Genomic DNA, 10041 nt, shown 5'->3' with positions numbered 1-10041 from the left:
TTCAAACCATTACACTACATTGGCTCTCATTTTACCTTTTATATTAAATGTTTCTCCTCTTCTGTGGTTCAAAGTCAGAATTGTACAGAGCATTTCCTGTTTTTACACCCCAGAGCAAAGTGATATAAAACCTTGCTTTTTAAAAAAATTCAATCCCTTAAAAAGACATTGTGTGCTTGGAAGAATTTTATTTCTAATATGCATTCTGTTTGAATGTATGGCTAACCATACATAACAAAGATAATACCAAATGACTATCGTACTCCATTCATTAATTCAAGTAAAAAAAGACGCTCTGATGAGTGCCGAGAATTTGTACCAGAGAAATGGTGCTAAACAGCCCACAGATTAGAAAAAAAAGTGTGATTGTGCAGATTCGATCCTTTCCGGAAATCTATAAGAATTCATCCCTGCAAGTTTTGCCTGATCATTTCCCTCAATGTGCTGCTAGGTAAGAGTGGACTGGTTTTGTCTTTTTGTGCAGTTGGCCATCCTTATCCACAGATTCTTTATCCTTGGATTTAGCCATCCATGACTTTAAAATATTTTTTAAAATATACATTTTAAAAAATCTTGATTTTGCCATTTACATAAGGGATACCATTTTACTATGTAAAATAATGAGACTTAAGCATCCATGGAGGATCCTGGAACCAAACCCCAGTGGATACCAAGGGCCAACTGTACATATATACTCCCTTAAAAATAAAACCTGATTCCCAATAACCAAAGTTTTCAAGGCAGTATACAAATCAAGTATAACTAATTATATATGACATAAAACTTTAAAAATATATATTTTAATGCTCTTGTTAACTACCCTGAGAATCTTTTTGATGAATTTTCTGCAAGAAGAAAGTAATTCTGATGTGGTCAGGGCAGAGCATAGAAATAATTTTTTACTCCTAGTGGTATCATTTGAATAATGTATTATATCTTGCTCTATCAGATCTCCTGATTGTCAGGCTTGGAGAGGGCATATAGGGGCTGTCATGTGGATTTGGGACGGAAGAACTGGACAAGCATGGGATCTTTTCAATCGTGGGTTAGATTTGTACTCGACATATTGAGTATATTTTAGTAAAAACCTCTTGCAAAATACAGTAGAATTGTGGCACCATCTTGTGGTATAAGAAAAAAAGATTTCATGCATCAATTATTTTATCATAAAATAGCAGAAGTTCTAAGACTTAATGAGGTGGCCAAACTGTCTTACTATATGTTTCATCTGTATGCAGTTGCATTGATGTTACTCATCAAGTAGTCCACCGGCAAGTCTTTTAGTTCATTGTCATAGCAAATTCCATTAACCATGTGGAAATCTGATTTTTAAATCATGTGTTCTGAACTATTTGAGATTCATTGCATGTGCGAGTTAGTGTGAACTGGGGTACATAAAGGGAGCATGTTGCTAGTCCCAAATAACACAGCCTTTTGACCTTGTTTGCTCAAAGGTTTTTAGTCTATGTCAACCAGATGTACTTTAAGGAAGAAAGCTGGAGAAATGTGTGTGTGTATTCCAGCACATAAATTGCACAGCTGAAATGTTGAATGAGGCCACGTCTCTCTTGCTTCACTTAGTCAGGCCCTGACTTTGCTAGGCAAGTTGTGTTGTAAACCTATGTGAGAGAGCCTTCATGTGCATAAGCTTCCTCTTGGCAGATATTTGGATCACTTGTTGGGGAATGGAGATAATTAGCATGACCACTCCTGCATTTCATTAACACGTGAGCCATAACTTGTTAAAAGGTCTTCTGAGTGGGTTTAAATGGTAAATTTAGTATGGTTTTGAAACATTTCATTATCTTCCTAGCAGCTGTTTAACAATAGAACATGTTTGCGAGGGCAGTTGTTCAGGTTCTTTGCATTATGAATGAATGCATCTTTCAGGGATATGCTAGATCTCACTCACATTTATGCAGGATAAGGGACTAGACTGCATTATAATTCAACTCCCAGAATTTGAGTGTTGACTATGGGATCGAAGTCTGAGAACCACTATCTATATTATCAACTGCAAGATTCTAACTAAAGCCACAACAGAGGAAGGTACACATATGTGCTGGAATATCTGTGTGTGAGCTTTCCATCCTAGCAAAATAAGAATACTTTATTTTTGCACTTCCATGGCAACAGAAACAAGTATAGTCTTCACTTAAAAATTTAAATAGCATGTACCAAGATAGTTGGAATTAGGTTTCATTGCAGAATATCCATAGAGCTAGACTACATTGAAAATGTGCATTGAAAAGGAGCAAGATATTATTTGGGGATGCTCAGGATACAAATTTAGAAACTTCTAGAAACTAGTGTTCCTCACAGAAGTCATGAAATAAGCAAGACACCGCATTTATTCAGGATGTGGAACAAGAAGAACCACAGCAAAGTGGAGGGCCCTGGACACCACTGAGCTGAAGGCATGTCTTTTCTGCCTCTCTTGGTGGCAGCATATCAAGGACAACATTAAATCTTGATAGGATTGCACTGTTTAGTCTCCGGGTGACTTCAGAGCAACAATAAGCCTCAGTAGATTTTGTGAATTCACAAAGTACCTGAAATTTTACAAGGAATCAAGATCAGTGTGTAGAACTATTGAAGACTCCCCCCCTTAGCATGTTGTGACCATGTTCACCAGCTTCAAAAGTACACATCAGATAAGGAGATGCCACTGATGAATATTTGGTTGATTCACAGATAAATATCTATTCTGGCAGTACATGCCAGGTAAATGAGGCAAATATTAAGATGTTCTATTGGGAAGCTCAAACACCATATTCTCGAAAGAGACATTCATCTGGGCGGACAGGCTGGTACAGCATGGGCAGCCCTGCTTTGTTACAAGGAAGTGGCAGCACTGGATGAACCAGATTTCCACACAGAGAAGCAATTGGAGAATTTTTATTTATTTTTTGACCAGCATAGAAACAGCAAAGAACCTTCTATGCAACAAGTTCTAACATGATGGACTAAGCCAGGGACAGGCAACTATGGTGGAGACCAGCTTTTGTCCCTGAACCATCTAGGTGGGTCACACAGCTTCGTTTGGAGTTGAAAATCAACCAAACCTGTGATCAGGAAATGTCCAAAAGTCAACTTCTACATCATATTTTCCTTTATTTTTGGCCAAATTTCAGCTGGGTTTTTTTGTTTTTTTTTTTTTTTTTTTTTTTTTTTTTTGTTTTTGTTTTTTTAAGATTTCAGGTGGTGGCGGGTATTGGGCTGTAATAGGAAGTAAACTACCATCTCTTTTTTTGTATGGATTTAGTGCAGTTTGGGTCAGATTTTTTTTTAAATGGGGAGAAGATCTAGAGGAAATGTTGCAAAAAAGGGTAGTTAAGGGCACATGTAGCCTGTACTATTCACATCCCTTCACAAAACCATGCATCCACTCCTTAAAGCACAGCCACATCAACAGAGGCACTGTTATCAATTTTTAGTTTTGACAGAGATAAAACATTGGTCATATGTTCTCTCAAAAGACAAAGCTGTACTACCCACTGTGCATGGTAATGTGTTGGTAGTCTTACAAACCTAGTTCCTGGGTGGGAGCTTACCACTCTTAGAAGAAGATACTCTTCCTTATAGATCTTGGAAACAAACTGGGCTATTCTGAAGGGTCCATGATGTAACAAATTTAAGCATAGCATCAAGAGGACTACAATTTGGCTTATGCATTCCAGCCACAGCTTCCTTCTGACTTTCAGGATTTTGTCTACATCAAGAAAGCTGTAATATCTGTAATCAAGCAACAGATCAGAAAGCAAGGAGACAGTATACCACACATGGGAAACCTGCTTGAAAGGACTGTTGCCACATCCAAGGGACAGTCTCTGGTTGTCTGTAAAGGTAGCACAAAGAATGGCCGGTCATCGGGAGACATTTCCCTCCACAGAGAATATTTTGTAACAGGTGTAGAAAATTGTCTGTTGGGTTTTCTTCAGAAAGTATAACTTCACCTATGAGAAAGGGGGGCGGGCGGGATATGAACATGTTATTTATATTACTTAAATAAGGCTATACCATCTAAATTCTGCATTACAGCAGAGAATATAAAACCAGTGGGGCGGATTCCCTCCCCCATAATTATGTAGTTTAGACTTACAGCTCATGGAGTTGAAATACCCTGATCATACTTTTATGTCTAAAATGACAATCTGGAAAATGTATCCCTTACAGGAGAATAGCAGCAAAGCTGTAAGGCACTATGTTAACATCACATTAATGACAGAACCTTATAAATCATTTGGGGTGGGAGAATGCCAAGGAATAAATACTTCCATAGTGAACCGACGCTCAAGCCCTGAAATAATGTGGCATTGCACAATGTATATATTCATGTCAGTTGGTTTTTAAATGCCTGTTTATATATTTGTGGCGAGACTGAAAGCATTAATAAATTAGCCTGTGCAGTTAGTTGATTTAAGTCATTTATCAAACGGAAAATGTGTTTTTTAAAAAGCAAAACAGCAGACTCTCAAATGGAAATGCATGATCACATGAATTCATGCTGTATCCAAATTCTAGAATTCATATGAATGTCTTTTGAACAAATCTTGTTTTTTAAAAAAATCTGAAGCACACAACTGTGATAATATTCCAACAGCTGTCTCTGTTCCTTGAATTGTCTTTGAAAACCTATAAATATGAAGTATGATACTTAGTGGATGAAAGATCATACAAAATTATCACAGAACATAGGTGTATGGTGACCTCATAGGCTTACTGTTATCCAGTCTCTTCCAACTCTGTGATTCTAAACTGAAGGTCATTTCTTGTCATGACCTTCTACACTCTTGCTGGCATACTATACTAGACAGAGTGTGTCTTTGCTAATGTTACATCTTTCTGAGACAAGGTGCGTCTCCACTAGAAATAATGCATTTTGATGCCACTTTAACTACCATGGCTCTGTCCTACAGAATCCTGGGATTTGTAGTTGTATGATGCACCAGCACCCTTGAGCAGAGAAGGTGGAAAACCATGTAAAACTACAAATCCCAGGATTCCATAAAATGGAGCTACAACACTTAAAGTGGTGCCAATGTATTATTTCTAGATGCACCCTAGGTTGCTGACATGAAAGTACTACATCATGTCATGAAATGAACCAATAAAATAGCTATTTATAAATGCACTTTCTTTGATTAACAACAGTCATTAGACATGTTTTTCACCTTTTCAATCATTTCAATGTCTTTGCTGAAGAACTTCTGAAAGACAGCAATCTTTAGGATTGCAGGGGATTATGGAAAATTCCCTTGAAAATACAATATACTTTGCTCAAATGTATCAGTTGACAGTAAATCCTATATCACATGCCTAGCAATGCTGGGAAAGAAAAACAGCTATGGGCAGGCTGCTTTTATGAGTCTGACCTTATTTGCAGTGTGAGGGAAAGAAAAATAAGCAATGGGTTCTTACAGAATTTGCAAGTAACTGTCAGTGTGTTGAACTGTGTGTGTGCTACCTTTCAGTTTTTTCTCTCTGTGTTATTTTGGCAAAGCTTGGAAAGTTATTTTTGAGGTCAATCAATAAATCTAATGACAAGCTGTAACTATTAAAAAAGGAACAGTGGAAAGATGATGTCTGGGTCCTAGAGCATCATCCCACCAATGCTCAATTATGGGCTGCATCTGCATTGCAGAAATAATTCTGTTTCATAATACTTTAATTGCCATGGGCTCAATGCTATATAATGCTGGGAATTAATTTTGTTTGACATTTGGCCTTCTCTGTCAGTGAGATGTCATGCCACAGCAGACTACAGTTCCTAGAATTCCATAGCATTGAGCCATGATGGTTAAAGTGGTGGATTATTTCTTCAGTGCAGATGCAGATGTAGAGAGTCATTAGATGCATTTTTTTTAAAAAAAAAAATCTTTCCAAACAATGATTTGTAGCCTTTCTGTTGATGGATAAATAAAACTCAGGATCTTTGTTCATGGAGCACTAGTACTCCTTGGCTGAGATCTTACATCAGCACTGAACAGCATAAATCTTTACAAGAGGAGTTATTCTCAATGGTAGTGCATGCACACAACTCCACTTACATGATCTTTAACTGAATGCTGATTGTTGCACAGCACACAAAAAATTCCAACTATTTCCATAGGAGAAACATATATGCGTAAGGCATGCCGTTCTCATCAGATTTGGAAACGAGACTCCTCTAGAACAATCTCATTTGTTTTCAGTTATGGTCGTTGCAAAGAAACTGTTGTGAACCCTGGCCAATAAACTCAATAACAGAGTAACAAATAGGTACTTTGTATAGCATGTACAATGTTTTACTACCCTAAAGTATCCCAGCGAAATTCCTAGTTAATTATTTTAGCAAAATTCTTTGTGCTACAAAAGTGAAGACTATGCATAAATTTTTAGCATGATTTGTGTGCTAATTGTAGCATTTCTTATGTTTTCTATCTTAATCATCATCATATTGCCATCTGCACACCTTAAATTCTCAGCCCTTTCCAGTGGAGAGCTCCATTAATCATAGCCATTTATTTGGGAATAAATATGGAAAGTAAATAAACTTATAGTCACAGAAAACAGAAAAAAAGTGTACAGAGAGTATGTGGAGATTATTCAACTGAACAGTTGCAAGCTGGCATTACCATGTGTTCCTAGAGCATTTAAAGTTAATTTTCTTCCAAATTAGGTGGCTCTGAAGCATGTATCTGAACCTTTTACCTTCCTGGGACTGAAGCCTAGAACATTAGGTTAGCAACTTACTCATTTGGTAATTGAAGCAATCAGTCTGAATAATGAGGGAAGGTTTTACCTATGGCAGTAGAAAAATGCATGGAACCAGATGAAAACTGATGGTAGGGTTAGTGAAGTGACGCATGAGCGAATAAACAAGTGTTGGCTTCTTGGCAACACTTACAGTCTTCCTACTTGCTTTTTAGAATGAGTGCTCAAAGCTTCTGCTGTTCACATTTAGAATGCTGGAAAGGGTTTGAACCTAACAAACAAAACCCTGTGAATGATCATTAGCGGTGACATAAATAGTAAGGCTCTTGTAAGTCATAAATTAGGACAAATTCAAAATGAAGTCAGTACTCTTATTACTCTCCTGTATTTTGTCTAGCTTTGTCTGTTTCAGCCTTCATTTGTCACTCTTGCATACTTTCTCGTTGCTGGTTTTTCAAATCTGATTTCCAAAGTTATTTGTTCTTCCCAAGGTAAATATATTGGTGTGCCTCTTGTTTTATTTACATATTCATTTATAAGCAGCTTACATGGAATGCAAACATGTGCAATGCTCCAATTTTGCCTGAGTCAGAAAAGACTATATCAATTGCAGATTACAAAAAAATGATATAGAAACACCTGGCTTCAAGATTTATATCTGTGCTTAAATCCTGAAAGCACTGGCGTTTTATAGCTCTTTGGAGAGATGGCAGGATCTACATTAGCACTTGTTAGTGTAACCATTAATGCATTGCTGACCAAAACTTCAGCAAAAAAGGAGGCTTAAAATAAAATGTCAGAAATCGAGAGCAAAAGCTTTAATGATTCATTAACCTTTTGAAGGAAGAAATTATATGGTTGGTTACATTAGGTTTGCATTTTAGGCACATAAACATGAAGTCATGTGTGGGTATATTCTGTTCATTTAAAGTGTGCCATTTAGCTTTATCAAATATTAGTTCCTAGAAAGAATCAAGAGGTTTTGTTTTGTTTTGTTTTTAAATCCTTTCACTAAATATATTTCACTCAGAATAATGGAATATTTTCTTACTGATCCTCTAGACATGAAGAGGTATTCCCACCCGCACCCTTATTCCCTTTCACTGCACCAAGTACAGACATCATCTTAATATAGTGGGCCCTTTCATCTATGGGGGTTCAGTTCTGTCCCCCCCCCCGCAGATGGGAAAAATGTGAGAGCTCAAGCCCATAGTAGTCAATAGGTGGTTGATGCGTGTGCCTGCATCAGCCATCCATAGGGACATAGCAGTTGGCTAATATAGAGCAGAACGATCAGTGGGAGCTCCAGTCCACAGATTGCTAGCCTACAGATATGGTGGGCCCACTGTACATGGCTGTACAAAACTGAGGGCAAATCTGGAAACTTACTCTAAATATGGAAGCGTATGCCTGGGCCAGCTCAAGATGAGTTGCTCAGGAGTCATAGTAATCTGCCTCCTCAACAAATGTTGCTGGAGAGAGTGCTGGGGATGAAGCTATAGGCCAGGAGGCAAAATGAGGATATTGCGCCACCCCTAAAAATATGAATTCTGCCCTTATATGAAATTTTCCATCAATCCCCAAATTTCTAGCATTGCAGGGAGTGAGACATTGAAAATAATTCACAAGAACTGTTGTATTTGCTGTGTTCACATGCTTTGGTAACTTCGCCAGCCACTTTTCTTTGGATGTCTAAACTGCATTTCTAAATGTTGTTGAAACTTTCAGTTATTGCTATGCTAGAAATTTGGAATCTGATTAAAAATTATGTGGGAGGGAGGAAATAATAATTCTCTGAGGGGGGACAATGCCTTTATTTTGCCCGCCTCTCATAGCTGCATCTTTGCAAATCCAATTATTCTGCCCCCTAAGGCAGAAAATCTCACAAATACCTCTTCCCTAGCATTAAAAATACAATATTAATAACAAAGTGACTACCAATTGCCTCCCCTTTCATAGTATCCAAAACAGCTGCCTGAGGCAAACATTTTGTTTTTCCATTTTTCAACTCCATTTTTCTTCATTAAAACATTACCACTTTGTAACATTGTTCTTAAATATGAGCTCCAAGGCTTCCAGAATTAGTGTCACTGAGATGTGGATGCCCTTTGAGAAGAGAAAAACAAGACTAAAACTGCCCTCCCCAACTTGGCATCCTTCCGATGTGTTGAACTGGAACTCTCAGGTGTGGGTGATGGTCCAAGGATGATATCACATGAGAGAAATGTCTCTCAATTTCGAAAGAAAAGAAAGTAGGGCCAATTCGAAAATGAACGCTATTACGCAGATAGTTATCAAACACACAGAAGAACACAGCACCCATCCCAAAACTAAAGTAGTGCGAATACAAAAGAAATTATCATATGAGTATGTACCCTTCATAGTCTAGAATTTGAATTAGCATCCCTGCACATGCGCAGTGTGGGCAGAATTGGATTGTGAACTTTTTTTGCTTCCGGCGGGCTTGCTTCTGGTTCCCATGGTTTTGCCCTGTTTCACGTTATTTGTTCATTCATTACCCTTTAATTCACATTATTTAGGCAATTCACGTTATTCATTCATTACCCCTTATTTCACGTTATTTAGGCAATCCACCAATTCAAAACCAGTCAAAAGCAACCTTGTACTTGGTTTGAGCACTGGACTATGACTCTAGAAGGCAGGGATCAAATCCCACTGGGTGATCTGGTGCAAGTCACACTCTCTCAGCCTCCTCAGAAAATGGCAATGGCAAACCCCATCTGCATAAACCTGACAAGAAAAGCCAGAATGTGGGGCGGGAGGGTCTCCAGATGGATGTGTGTGTGTGAGAGAGAGAGACAGAGAGACTATGTCTGTGCCTTTAAGTCTCCAGCTATGGGGGGTGGGGTGGAGTGGGGGGGGACAGAAGGACTCCCAGCCATTTGGGAGAGCATTGCTGCACCAAAATTGTGGGGGACCTGAGTCCTCTCTGGTTCTAACCTGGCCAGGAGTCCTATTGAAGGCAATGCCTTGCCATGAGGAGGAGGAGGAGGGGGAAAGGAGAGAGGAAGCTGTGCAGGAACCAGAGCTGGTGACTAAGGCTACATCCACACTGGGGAAATACAGTGGTACCTCGGGATACGAAATACCCAGGTTACGAAATTTCCGGGATACGAAAAAATCCCATAGGAAATAATTGTTCCGGGTTACGAATGTTTTTTTGGGTTACGAAAAAATTTTTGGTGCTTTTCGGCGCTATTTCACACGGAATCGCGGCTTTTCCCCATTAGCGCCTATGGCATTTCGGCTTACGAAGGCTTTTCGGGTTACGAAAGCGGCCGCGGAACGAATTAATTTCGTAACCCGAGGGAGCAGTGTAATCCA

Source organism: Sceloporus undulatus, chromosome 5 (assembly GCF_019175285.1).
Source record: "Sceloporus undulatus isolate JIND9_A2432 ecotype Alabama chromosome 5, SceUnd_v1.1, whole genome shotgun sequence".
NCBI classification, from domain to species: domain Eukaryota; kingdom Metazoa; phylum Chordata; class Lepidosauria; order Squamata; family Phrynosomatidae; genus Sceloporus; species Sceloporus undulatus.
Note: the sequence above shows the minus strand (reverse complement) of the source record.